Genomic DNA, 13336 nt, shown 5'->3' on the forward strand with positions numbered 1-13336 from the left:
CTGCCTACTACTGTTTGCACAACATGTTCTAGAAAAATTGTAATAAAACTCCAGCCAGTATTGAAATAAATTGTCAAGAACTACGCTTTCAGAAAACGAGGATCTTCATTGATCATTGCCCAGATATAAAGACATGATTGAAAAAGAGTTCACTGAAAGAAAAAAAAAACATAGCCAGGGTGTACTATAACAATATGAAAGAAATGCATGAATTCGAAGCATACTAGAACACACAGAGAGGAAAATTTGAAAAGGGAATTGTGAATACCAGCTGATTGCTTGCCCAACATTCAAATCAGAAGAACAAGAAGAAAAAGAAAGAAAGCTCTTTTTAATTACACATTTTCTTGTTTTGGAACTCTGTCATTTTCTTTATTAAGTAATGAAAACGAAAAAAAGTTCATTTATTAGGTTACCTGGTGCATTGAGATGAAGACAATAGAAATTCCTAAAACAAAGTTCACAGTCAATTTATGACCAAACAGCAAAGCAGATGCCATGCCTGTGAAGATAGCAATCTCTATATTACAGCAAACGTGTCCATACACAAATTGGCATGACACTTACACCTGAAGTTGCAATTGCAGAAAACCAACAAGCATATTTGAAGAAAAAAGAGGACAGAATTTGTTGAGAAGGCTTAGACGAAGTCATGCATCCAAACCAAAGCTGCTACGATATGTTTATGAAGCTCTAGGTTCACACTGAGGCATTTGATCTTAGATGAGGTCATGCATCCAAACCAAAACGAGTGGAAAAGGGTATGTCCTTCCACCTTATCGCCGACATCTCGGTGATATTGTCCAGCTTGTTAATAAGCTTCAACATCAGTGAAATACCCATAGAAATCCTTGGTATAACCTAAGCTACCAAGAGATTATATGGCATGCTCATCATTTGCAAATTCCAGCCCAAGCCCGACCATATGCATAAACCACCTATTAAATTTAGAGAAACAGAATAGATAGCTCCACCCAAAATAAAATCCTAAAACCGTAATCAAGATCCAAATTGGTACTAGATCACTGACTGCAAGAACAGAAGCAAATGGCCATTTGCTACCTTTAGAAAACCAATTCCTCAACATCCTTTAATAATAAAACCAGTTACTTTCATGAGCAAATTATAAAATCCTACATCTCACCTGGAGGTATATACTTGTGTCATATTGGCTCTTTAGAGAATACTCATTGTAAACAGAGGCCAAGGATGGAACTGTTACATATAAAATGTGTATACACAGATCAATGTGTATACATATGCGCTTGTTGAAACTGGAAGACCTAAAGCAGTGGAACCCTCCTGTAAAGATCGCAACTGATTTATGCTAATCCTGATGAGAAACAAAGCAAGGGCTTCCCACTGTATCAAAGTAATATCAGTTTGATACCATATAACAAAGCATAGCATCAAAAGGATTATGTTCAAATAAGTTCATCCAAAGTTCTACAATTGACTACTCCCCCCACCTAGTAGGAACCAGAAAAGAACAACATGTACAAGTAGTAAGAGTTCCTTCTTTTTCTGGCTCAATGCATAGACTGTGAAAAAGGGAATGGCTCAAGAATAGTTATGTACAGTTGTGTTTGTTACTTATAAGGCAAAGAATCCCATTTTGTTCAATTATCTTGGCAAGAAGCCCAGGCTGTTTTCATAACCAAAGATTAATAAATACCCATTTATACAACACTCATAAACAAAAACAGAGATCACTGCCATTGGTTATGTTGATTTGGCCACAACAAAAATTATAAATTTCATGCAGAAAAGATCATTCATAATCGAAATAAGCCTCTGGATGAAGAATACATGTCTAGACTGGTAAAGGCAAATGGTAAATACCAAATTATAATTACCCATCATTTATACGTATGAAGTAAACTCGAATGTTTTTGTACTTGTCAGATGTACTTACCCCTGAAAAATGGTAGTTGGCATTGCAAATATTCACTGTAGATTTTTCATTGCCCCTCTACTACCAAAGAAAAAATGTTTTTTTTGGTATTTTCTCATAGAATAGAACCCAATTCAGTACAAGTCAATAACATGATTTTAATCAAAAGTACAATAGAAAGCAACTAGTCAGAAAGAACCCCAGAACCTGAACAAACTACACTTGGAAAATTAAAACATGTCCAAATAATTCAAAAAGCTCATTTTTAGTAGTTGTGTGGGGTCAGGTCAACTCTCTCTCTCTCCACGTCTCTCTCTCTCATAGATGATATCTGAACAATCTGATGATATCACCACCCAAATCACTTCTTTTGTCAGTTTCATCCATGACATTAATCTGTCCTCTTCAATCGTTGTAATTGATAAGGATTGTTGGGATTTTAATTCAACAGATCATTTAGCACTCCCTCGGTATCTTCACATAAAAAGCATTGAAGAACCTCATTTTCATATTGCCTAATTTCCACCCACACGCCTGCAACATCATCATTTATTGGGAATGGCCCTTCATTATCTCTAAATCCTTCTTGTATCGCCAAATACAATTCATTTGCTCCACCTCCGCCTTCCAATGTAATCCGATATACATGATATTGGACATTGAACCAATTCAATTCGCCCACACAATGTTTAGTTTTCAAAATATAATCCCTGCAACAAAATAAAAATTAATTCAATTTAAAAATCGATATAACAAAAAACTTGGATAAAGTAAGCAAATCAATCATTCAACTTACCCGACAAGCGATTCATGCATTCTACTAGTCACAAACTCACCAAGCACACAAACGGATGATGGAATAGCAAGCAATAGTGCACGGCTGTTGTCATCTTGATGGAATTTATATCTTTCTAGGTAGGTATTCAACACCCTCCTACCTTCTGTAGTATATCCATTTTCAGTAATAAAATATGGATCAATCCCACCCCCAGATAGATAATCAAATAATGAAGCATGGATAAGAGCATGTTGACAGAAGTTCTTGACTTTTCACGGGCATGTCAGTGCATATGAAGTCTGGTCCAAAAATCCACGAGAATAAGGAGCTCCGGAACCAATTGCCACAAATTTATCAATTCTTTTAATTCTGTCACTATGTGGAAATTCAACTCAGTCAAATCTCCACAAATTTATAAATTTCTGGCACATTTCCACTATAGCCGATAATAAGAGTAGCAACATTGCAAATTTGTTTGTGTTCCAGAAACTTGTATGCCTCATTGGTAAGTTTATGTGTATGTAAAGTATTAGCTGCCATTCGATTTAATATCGTGGATGAAATAATTAATGATGTCGCTCATTCATATTTTGTCACAAATAGTGAGTCACTCAACTGCATAATTTTCAGGTTGTAGTCGACATGTTCCGAGCTCAAAATACTTCCACGTCGAATATCCGACCCCAGAAGTATTCCACCTTTATAAAAAGTGCAACATTACCATCCAAATATGAAGATTCCAAAATCTGAAAATCTGTTTCTATGCATCTTGCCCAGTTAAAATGTACGTTTCCATTTAGCTTAACCCTGGATGGCTTTGTGTAACATATAGGTTATATAGGCATATCCTCGATGAATTCATTTGATGTTTTTCTTTTAGGAAAGCAAAGCATTTCCTTGATGAACTTTAAGCATTTGAATTTCTGTCATATTCTCTCTGGTTTGATTTAAGCATTCAAATCTAAAGATTCCAAAATCTAAAAATCTGTTCCTATGCATCTTGTCCAGTTAAAATGTACATTTCCATTTAGCTTAAGCCAGGATGACTTTGTGTAGCATGTAGGTTATATAGGCATATCCTTGATGAATTCCTTTGATGTTTTTCTTTTAGGAAAGTAAAGCATTTCCTTGATGAACTTTAACCATCTGAATTTCTATCTTTTTTCTCTCTGGTTTGATTTAAGCATCCAAATTTAAAGATTCCAAAATCTAAAAAATCTGTTTCTATGCATCTTGCCTAGTTAAAATGTACATTTCCATTTAGCTTAAGCCTGGATGGCTTTCTGTAGCATATAGGTAATATAGGCATGTCCTTGATGAATTCCTTTGATGTTTTTCTTTTAGGAAAGCAAAGCATTTCCTTGATGAACTTTAACCATCCGAATTTCTGTATTTTTTTTCTCTAGTTTGATTTAAGCATCCAAATTTTAAGATTCCAAAATCTGAAAATCTGTTTTGTTTACACCATGATTAACCAAGCGTGATTGAACACCAAGGTAGACATGTCTTCCTCCCTGCCAAAGGGAGATGCTCTTCCAAGGGACAACCACCAAGTCGAACCGCCAAACCTAAAACACATGAGACACATATCATCATCACAAGAACTTGCACAAAGTCCCACATCGGAACTTTGTGCAAACCTCCTACCTTTACTTCCCTATAAATAGGAACAGAACCAAGAAAATGGTAACTTCTCTCTCACTATTATCGCTACTTTGCAATAGTCATCACCCTAGTGACTGTGCATCGAGAGCCTTCGGCCGCACCACACCGTGTCCGGCTTAACGATTGCTTCTCCTATCTTTGTCTTTTTGCAAGTTAGCCTTCTACCAAGGCCCAGGCCCTTCTTCTTGCTAAAGACAACCCCTCTCTCTAAGTTGACCTCCCAAAAAGAGCATCACAGCTTGGCGCCACTCTGGAAACCAATACTTGAAACCCATTTTTCTACTACCTCACTGCTCCTTCACCTATCCGCCCCGCCGCCTTCTTCACTCCACACTCACCATGCCTACCGAGGATAGCCGCGATGCCCAATACAGATCTCTCAGTGAAGGTACCTCTCGTAGGGGACCATCACAGAGGTTAACCTCCGTGCCGAGGTGGAACTCCTCCGCGCCAAAGGTGGTCAAGATGTCTGAGAGGTGTGACCATCTTCACCTGGAATGTTGAGCTGGAACACGACTCATCGCTGGCCCCGGGCGAAACTGAACGGAACCAAGCCTGTGGCTCCTAACGCAGCCCTACCCAGAACCCGAAAGACACAACCAAACCAATGAGCATTCCCACCATGGCCCTCAATCCAGCCTGGGCCCAGAAGGGTAAGGACCCCTCCATCCGAGACGACTGTCGCGCCTTTCTCCAGATTCCCGCCGAGGAACCGGCCTCATGAACCAACGGGTCTACAGGATTGCAGGACCAGATCTCGACCGCCGACGGGACCCCTTTTATCCTCTGCAATCTCAAGACCCAAATGTGACACACTTAGGCCCCCACCAAAACCAACCCATGTGCCTACCGGAGAGGTATGGGGACTTTGACGATTGGGAGCATGATTACTGTAAGAGCGCGAGCCTTATCACACCGAGGAGTTCGATGGACTGACCTTTATCTAGCTCCCCGCCACACACACACCGCACCTCCAAAGAACCGAGACTCTCCCCATGCCGACTAATGAGACTTCTCTTGAGAAGGTCCGACGCTGAGAATGAGCAGCAGCAGAACCACCAACCACTGGGCAAAGCCACGACTGGGCCCTTTACTGAGCGATCCTTACTTTCCACCAGAGAAGGGAATCCAGCCCTCCGCATTGCCTTCTACACTGCACGGAGGATCCTCACCCACATACATTCTTTCCAACCGCCATGGGATGTAAAGGCTTAACTGACGAGGGCATGTGCCTCCTCTTCCCATCTACCCTCGCCGGCGGCCCAATTGGTTCTACAGCCGAGCCCCGCACCATCAATACGCTTGATACCTGGCAGCTTTCCCGACCATTTCATGATCCGACCGATCGCTTCTACTCGCGCGGACGACCGCATATGCTTCGCAGGTGAGGATGAGCCCTTCGGGAGTATGCAGCCAGTTCACCACGAGTACGCCTGCTGCCCGAGACCGATGATCGTGCCGCTTGCTTTCAAGAGTGGCCTCCGAGAGTCTAACTTTCGGCATTGCACCTTGTCCACAAAGAACCCTTGGAACACGATGTCAATTAATGAAGCAAAGCCGCAGACACGCCAAGGCCGAGTATTTCAACTCTAAAGCGTGGCCCGCCACCCCAAGACATCATCTTTTCACGATCCCCAACTCGCTTCAAGACCCACCTCAACCCCGCCTCAACATTCTACTCCCGCCTAGTATCCAGGGTGCCCAAGACTTCCAAACTAAGGATAACTACCAAGATACCTTCAACAATAACAAACGGGCAGTATATAACAACCACCACTCACCCAATGGGTTAACTCCAAGACGGCAAGCGATCGGCTCCACTTCCTTCTCACCCAAGCCTTGTTCGAGGTCTTCACCACCTCAACACCACCTACGAAATGTCCTGTGCACGAGGCACCTAAAATACCCAAGCCTCCCCGAGACTGCAAAGAAGCCCATGCCCAACACGGGTGTCTTCGTCGCTTACCGCCTCGTGGACACGACACCGAATCTTGTGTTGCCCTGCGCAACATCATCGAAGGACTTATTCGCGATGGGAAACTGGACAAGTATGTGAGCAATCTCCCACCCCCACCTAACCCTCACCAACGCCAGATCAACATGATCTCAACTATCAGTGGTGGTCCCACCCTGGCTGGAACCTCCAACAACTCCATCAAACATTATGTCCGCTCCACCTATAGCGCACTGTGCCTCGCCACCGAGCAGGGACGCTTGTCAAGACCCACAAATCAGGCTGGGCTCCCATTACCTTCTGTGAGGAGGAAGAGCGCGGTGTTATCCTCCCCCACGATGATCCAATCATTATCCGCGCCGACATTTCTAACTTTGATGTGGGGCGATCCCGTGGACATCGGCAGCTTCGGCCGCTGTGATGTTTGCCGAGGCCTTCAATGAGCTCTGTGTCCCATCTCACTCCGCCGATCAAGCATCACACCCCTAGTGAGCTTCTCTCGGTGAGGTGGTCCAGCCCATTGGAAGCATTCTATCTCCCATTTCTATCGGTCGGCACCCCAGCGGAGGACAATCACCACTCCTTCCTCATTATCGACTGCCCCACAGCCTACAATGTCATCCTCGGCCGCCCCGCCATGGCCCAAATGAAGGTATTCATCTCCACCCATATGCTGCTGCTCAAGTTTCCTACACCTCATGGCACAGTGCACGGTGCGTGGAGACCAACTTGGCGCCTCAAGCTACGCTCGGCAAAGAAGGTCCACCAACCGCCAACATCGGGCGAGGCCTCGCAGTAACCTGTGCCCAACACCGTTCAAGCCGCACCGAGCGCCGTGAGGACCCTAGGAGGAATTGCTACCCCACAGCCGAACTCGTGGAAGATCTTGAGCCGTTACGCTGATGAAAACATCCCTGACCGGGCAGTCGATTGGCACTCTCTCTCACAGAGCTTGCTCGATCTTGTCGCTTCTTCGCTTGCACGAGGTCTTCGCTGGTCGCACAATGACATGCCCGCATATCACCTCGAGATCATATCCCACCGCTCAAGATTAATCCCGCCGCTCACCCGCTCGCAAGCGCCGTGCTTATGACCCAGAGCGATACGAGGCCATGAGGGCAGAGGTGGACAAGCTAACTAGCATTGGATTTATCAAGGAGGTGGACTATCCCACCGGCTGGCCAATGTGGTGATGGTCCGAAGGGTACGAAGGGCTGGCGCATGTGTGTCGACTACACCAACCTCAATCGAGTCCGCCCAAGGATAGCTTCCTACCCAAGATCGACCCGCTAGTTGATGCCACACCGCCACGCCTTCTCAGCTTCATGGATGCTTACTCGGGGTACAACCAGATTTTCATGCATCCTGAGGACCAGGCACATACCTCCTTCATCACGGATCGTGGCCTTTATCATAAGGTCATGCCCTTCGGCCTCAAGAATGCCGGCCACATATCGCCTCGTGAACGGCATTCGCTTCCCGATTGGCAACACCATGGAGGTTTATGTCGATGACATGCTCGTCAAGAGTCGCACTACTGACCAAAGACATCCCCAACCTCTCAGCCATGTTCACCATTCCAAGCAAGATAGATGAGGCTCAACCCCACCAAGTGTGCATTTGGGGTGGCTTCAGGCAAATTCCTTGGCTTCATGATCAGCCAGAGGGGTATTGAGGCCAATCCAGAAAAGATCAAGGCCATATTAGACATGGCCATACCCAAGACGATCAAGGACATCCAGAGCCTTACCGGGCGAAGTCGCAGCCACTGTATTCATCTCCAAAGCCACCGATCGCGCTCTTCTTCAAGGCACTTAAGGGCAGCAAGCGGAGTATTACCTCGGACCGGCCGAGTGCGATAAAGCTTTCAACGAGCCGGCGATATGGCGGCCGCCTTATTGTCAACACCGAGCCCGCGACACCCTCATGATCTATCTCTCCGCCTCGCCACGGCCGGGCCTCAGGCTCATCCGACAAGAACGGCCGAGCACCCCAGCATTACGCCAAAGCCGCTATAGGACGCCGAGGCTCGATACCCGCACATCGAAATTGGCATTCGCCGTGGTCTCGGCCGCGCCTCAGCCGTATTGTGCTCATACCATTCATGTCTTAACCAATCAACCACTTCGCAAGTATTGCGTGGCTGAGACTTCGGGAGGCTAGTCATGGGCCATTGAGCTTGGCGAATTTGATATCCACTACAAACCCCGCCCTGCCACGGGGCCAGCCGTGGCTGACTTTATATCCGACCACCAACCCCATGCCATGGCCACCAGATCACGATGGAGCCCACTCCCACCCCGAGCCAGTCCACGCCGCCGGCAACGGCAGCTTCAGACAATACGCCTTATGGACTTTGTATGGATGGCTCTTCCAACGCCTGTGGATGCGAGTCGCCTTGTTCTCGCCCCTCCGCATAAGGTTGTCCCGAGTACGCCGCTTCCAATTCCACGCCCAACAATAAGGCCGAATACGGCACTTTTAGTGGCCTCCGCTAGCCAAGGAGATGGGCACTAGGCAAATTCAGATTTTCGCGACTACACTGTCAGGCACCAAGTCAACCAGACTTCACGCTAAGGACGTGTCCATGACAAACCTACCTCCAACATGCACGCCATCCGCCAGCAACCTTCAATGCTTATCTCATGCCGTACCACGCCGAGAATAGCCATGCCGATGCCCTAGCTAGACTAGCCTCACCATGAGAGCAGGTGGTCTTGGCCGCAATATCCACATGGAAATCTTGGATCACCAAGCACACGGACACCACTCATCCGCGCCATCGATCACACCAACATGGATGGACCCCATCCTCCAATTTTTGCAGTAACTGACACTACCCGACTACTGAGGCGCGACATGTTCGCTTATCGCCCGCCTGATACTGATCATTAATGGCGCCTCAGATAAGCGCCGATTCACCTTACCTTACCCGCCCGACCAGAGGAAGGCCACTATGTCCTCCGGAAATTCACGGGGCATCCGGTAGCCATTCAGCGCCGCCTCGCGCATAAGGCCATTAGGCAAGGATACTTCCGCCCTCACTTCACACGATGCCTAAGCCTTCACCCGTGCGCGATAAGTGTCGCGGCTTGCCAATATCCCGCAACTCACAACCGAACCTTTAACACCATGGTCACCCTGGCTATTCGCTCGCTGGGGACTTGACTCATTGGACCTATGCCCGAGGGCAAAGGCTGTGTCACACGCAGTGGCAATGACTACTTCACTAATGGGCCCGAGGCCCGCCACCATCATCGCGCGCTCGCATTGAAACTTTTGTTTGGCAAAATATCGCAGTCGCTCGCATCCCTAACGCCATCGTCACGGACAACGGCCGGCAATTTGACAACGCAAAATTTAGGCAGTTTTGTTCCAATCTCAAGATAAAACTTTGCTTCGCTTCTCCAGCCCATCCTCACCCAATGGCCAGGTCGAAGCCGTGAACAAAATTATCAAGAAAACCTTGAAGACCAAGCTTGACAAAGCCAAGGGTTGCTGCCAGAGCTACTCCCAGAGGTTATTTGGGCTTACCGCACCACCTTCGTACTCAACTGAGAGACACCATTTTCCTTTCCTTTGGTACCGAAGGGTACCAGTGAGAGATTGGCCAGCCCACATACCGAACCTCCACTTACGAGGCCGAGGCTAATAACGAGCAGCTGGCCCTCAACCTCGACTTCATCGATGAGCTTCGTGACCAGCCAACATGCGAACGCCGATACAAGCAGCCATGGTTGCAAGTGGCACTACAACCTGCAGTTAAACCCCGCGCCACAATCGGGATCGGGTCATGCGCAAGGTTTCCTTGGCCACTAAGAATCTTAATGAGGGTACCCGGCCCTATGTGGGAAGGTCCGTATGAGATCACCAAGGTTTGCCGCCGACTTATCACTTCGGACCCAAGGGCAAAACGTTGCCTCACCCTTGGAACGCCGACCATCTCAAGTACTACTACAAGTAAACATACCTAGACCCTAGGACATTATGTTTTCTTATACCTCGGTCTCGAGCCTTGACTCACCCCACCATTGTACTTTCTGCCTTTCGCACCTATTTAATAGAAATACCCAACTGGGCCCCATTTCTACTTAAGAACTTGTATCGCTTAAGGTAAAAGCTACCAAGCTATCATAAAATCAAAGTAACCCCGCCTTTAGGCAGGGAAATATCCATACATGTCAAAAGACTACGTCAAATAACGGGTACAACATAGCAAAATACAAGCAGCCTCGTGCATCAAGATGGTCGCCCGCCTCCTCAAATGTGTCGATCCACGGCGACTCCTCCGCTAGCATCGCACTCTCCCGCCTCACCTCCGGGCGACTCGTGGCCCTCGCAGATGGCGTGGCTGCAAATAATGACTCGACCGGAAGGAATGGGAGGAGGAACACCACTAGTGTCGAAGTTTATATCCAACTCGATTAAACTCGCAACCGCCCCACCCATACCGCTTCTCAACCATCGATCCAAAGACAAGGCTCTTGAACTCCGTCTGAGCCCTCGACATTCTCCACAAATCTCGCACGAGCCATGCTCAGCCTCCTCCTCCTCCTCTCGACTCGAGTCTAGCCTCCTCCACCGCCTCCACCGCCGAGTCGCCTCCTTCACTCCCGCCTAACCTCCCCACCTTCAAATGCAGACATTCTCTCTCGGATGGCGCACTGGGCTCTTGCGAGCAGCCTTGGCTGTCTTGAATGGCGTCTAGCCAAGTCCACCTCTCTCTCCTGCTAGGTAAGGTACATATCCCCAAAAGCCGCAAGAAAGGTATGATCATAAGCACATCATAATTGCACGATTAGAGAGTCAAAGGCACAAGAACACTTACATTGGCGGCAGAGAGCACCGCGTCTCGATCCGATCGAGAAGTCCGTGGCCTTGGTCCGAGCGTAGCTCCCGCATCAATCTTACCCCACCAGAAGGCGTTGACAAGAGGTACTTCCGGCGATGCATGGCTGGGTTACCTCCTTCGCCTCCCGTCGAACCGAGGCAAAGTCTATATCCCTGCATCAGCAGGAATAGCTCTCCATCTCGAGCGGCAGCTTGGGTGTGGGATCTAGGTCAAATGGTGGCAGCACTGTCCCCACCCATGACGCCATGGATCGAGGACTCAAGTCCCTCCGCTTTCTTCTCAGCCAACCGCCATCCTCCTCCGTCTGAGGCCGCTTCAGCAGCCTGCTGTCCCCCTGGCAGATCGGGCGCCTCTTTGCTCGCTTCTTGGCCCTATTGGCCCTATCCCTCTCTCTTCTCTCGCAACTTTCGCTGCCTCTCCTCCTCATCCACCACTACCTTGGTGACGCCTCAACCACGGTCACCACCTTCTTCACCTCACCATCAAAACAACACCAAGCACGGTGAGAAGCTATACAACATCATACACATAACAAGGAGTGGCGGGCTAATACTTACTTCCTTGAAGCAACCCCGACAGTAGAAGAAGGGTGGGTCACAATATTCTTCACTCACGCTACGCCTCCTAGGGCACCTGTCTCCTCACCACTCTATCTCTTCCTCCTCCTCCCTAGACACTGGCCTACACTTCACAGAACCTGCACATGGACAAAGGCGTTAGTTCTCACAAGCCTCAGACAACAATACATATTCATACCAACACATTCAAACACAAAGACATGAGTGATGACCCAAGACCTATAGATTGAAAATGGGTAGGCACATGTTTGCTGACAGTCGTCCCAGGCCAGCACTCCCAATCACCAAAGGCAAAGAACCATCGATTTCGCCACGTCTTCTGCGACGATGGTGGTTGCCCTATAAAGTATCCTCTCTCCTTCGCCTTCGGCAGCTGACTGCACCTACCAAAATTGCCTGCTGTTCGGACACCGAGTACGATGCATGAATCGCCAAGGTGGGCTCCTCGCTTCGCCAACCACCATGCTATGTACACCTGCAAGATACACCGTGTTGGGATTATATCGCCAGGGGCATAGCCCAATCTGAAAGCATAATTTGCACCAAGGATGCAATGGTAACCTCAACCCATATTTGTACATCGCTGAGAACACCATAACGCAACCCTCGGGAGGGTACCTAGCCGCTTCGGTAGGTATGGGCAACCTCAACCCCACACAATCAGGTACCGCATAGTCTGCCTTCAAGTGACTCTAGATCATACAAACTCATCATATTTTTCTTCGGTAGTGGCACCCTATTGGGACACCCACATCGCAGATGCTACTACCACTGTACCACACCCGACGGCCCAAATTACCCACTTCCACTAGCCTCTGGTGCCTGGGTTATCCCCAACACCCGGTTTGCACAAGCTTCTAGGGCCACATAGTTCCTTTGCATCTCCCTATAAGCTTCCCTGTAACTCCTTGACTGCTCTTCTCCCCCAACCCTATTTCCTCCACTATCACCCTTCCACCACATGTTCAAACTCAAGATTTCTCTCACCAGCACCTAAGTCCTCATTAAGGCTACCACTCTCAAACTCTTCCCCACAAAGCATGGGGACTTCGAGCTTTGACTTTCTCTTTCAGAATGATCAGACATCTACAAACACAAAAAGGGAAACTAAGGGGCATGCGAAGATTGAAAACAGGAGCCTAGGCATGTTCTTAATATGTTCATGACAGTTCATCTACGTTCATATCACATTCATGCAAAACTCAAACAAAAGAGGCATTTCAATCCAGAAGGGGAGAATGAGCACAAGGCATACCTTGTTATCTCCACCGTCCACGGTTGCCGGAAATCGCTTAGCTCCCAAAAAGCACCTTTTCCCGTCTCGCCGGAAATCGCTCCGCTTCCTAGATCCTATCGGAAATCGCCCCTCTCGTCTACAAAAATCTTTCGAAAAAAACTCAAGTGCTCATTCCTTCAGCCCTCCTCACTTTTTTAAAGGCATATGAAGGACCCTTCGATTCTTGCTCCAAGCAATAACTCATCATACCGTTGGGACGCCTCGATTTCCACGCCGACGTTTCCATTCCACCTTCCCTTCGGAAGGCATGATGACGCCACACCTTCCTTCTTGGAAGGGTCCTTCCGGCTTGGAAGGACCCTCGCGACACGCGGTGAC

Source organism: Prunus mume, linkage group LG2 (genome assembly GCF_029339155.1).
Source record: "Prunus mume cultivar Tortuosa linkage group LG2, ASM2933915v1, whole genome shotgun sequence".
NCBI lineage: Eukaryota > Viridiplantae > Streptophyta > Magnoliopsida > Rosales > Rosaceae > Prunus > Prunus mume.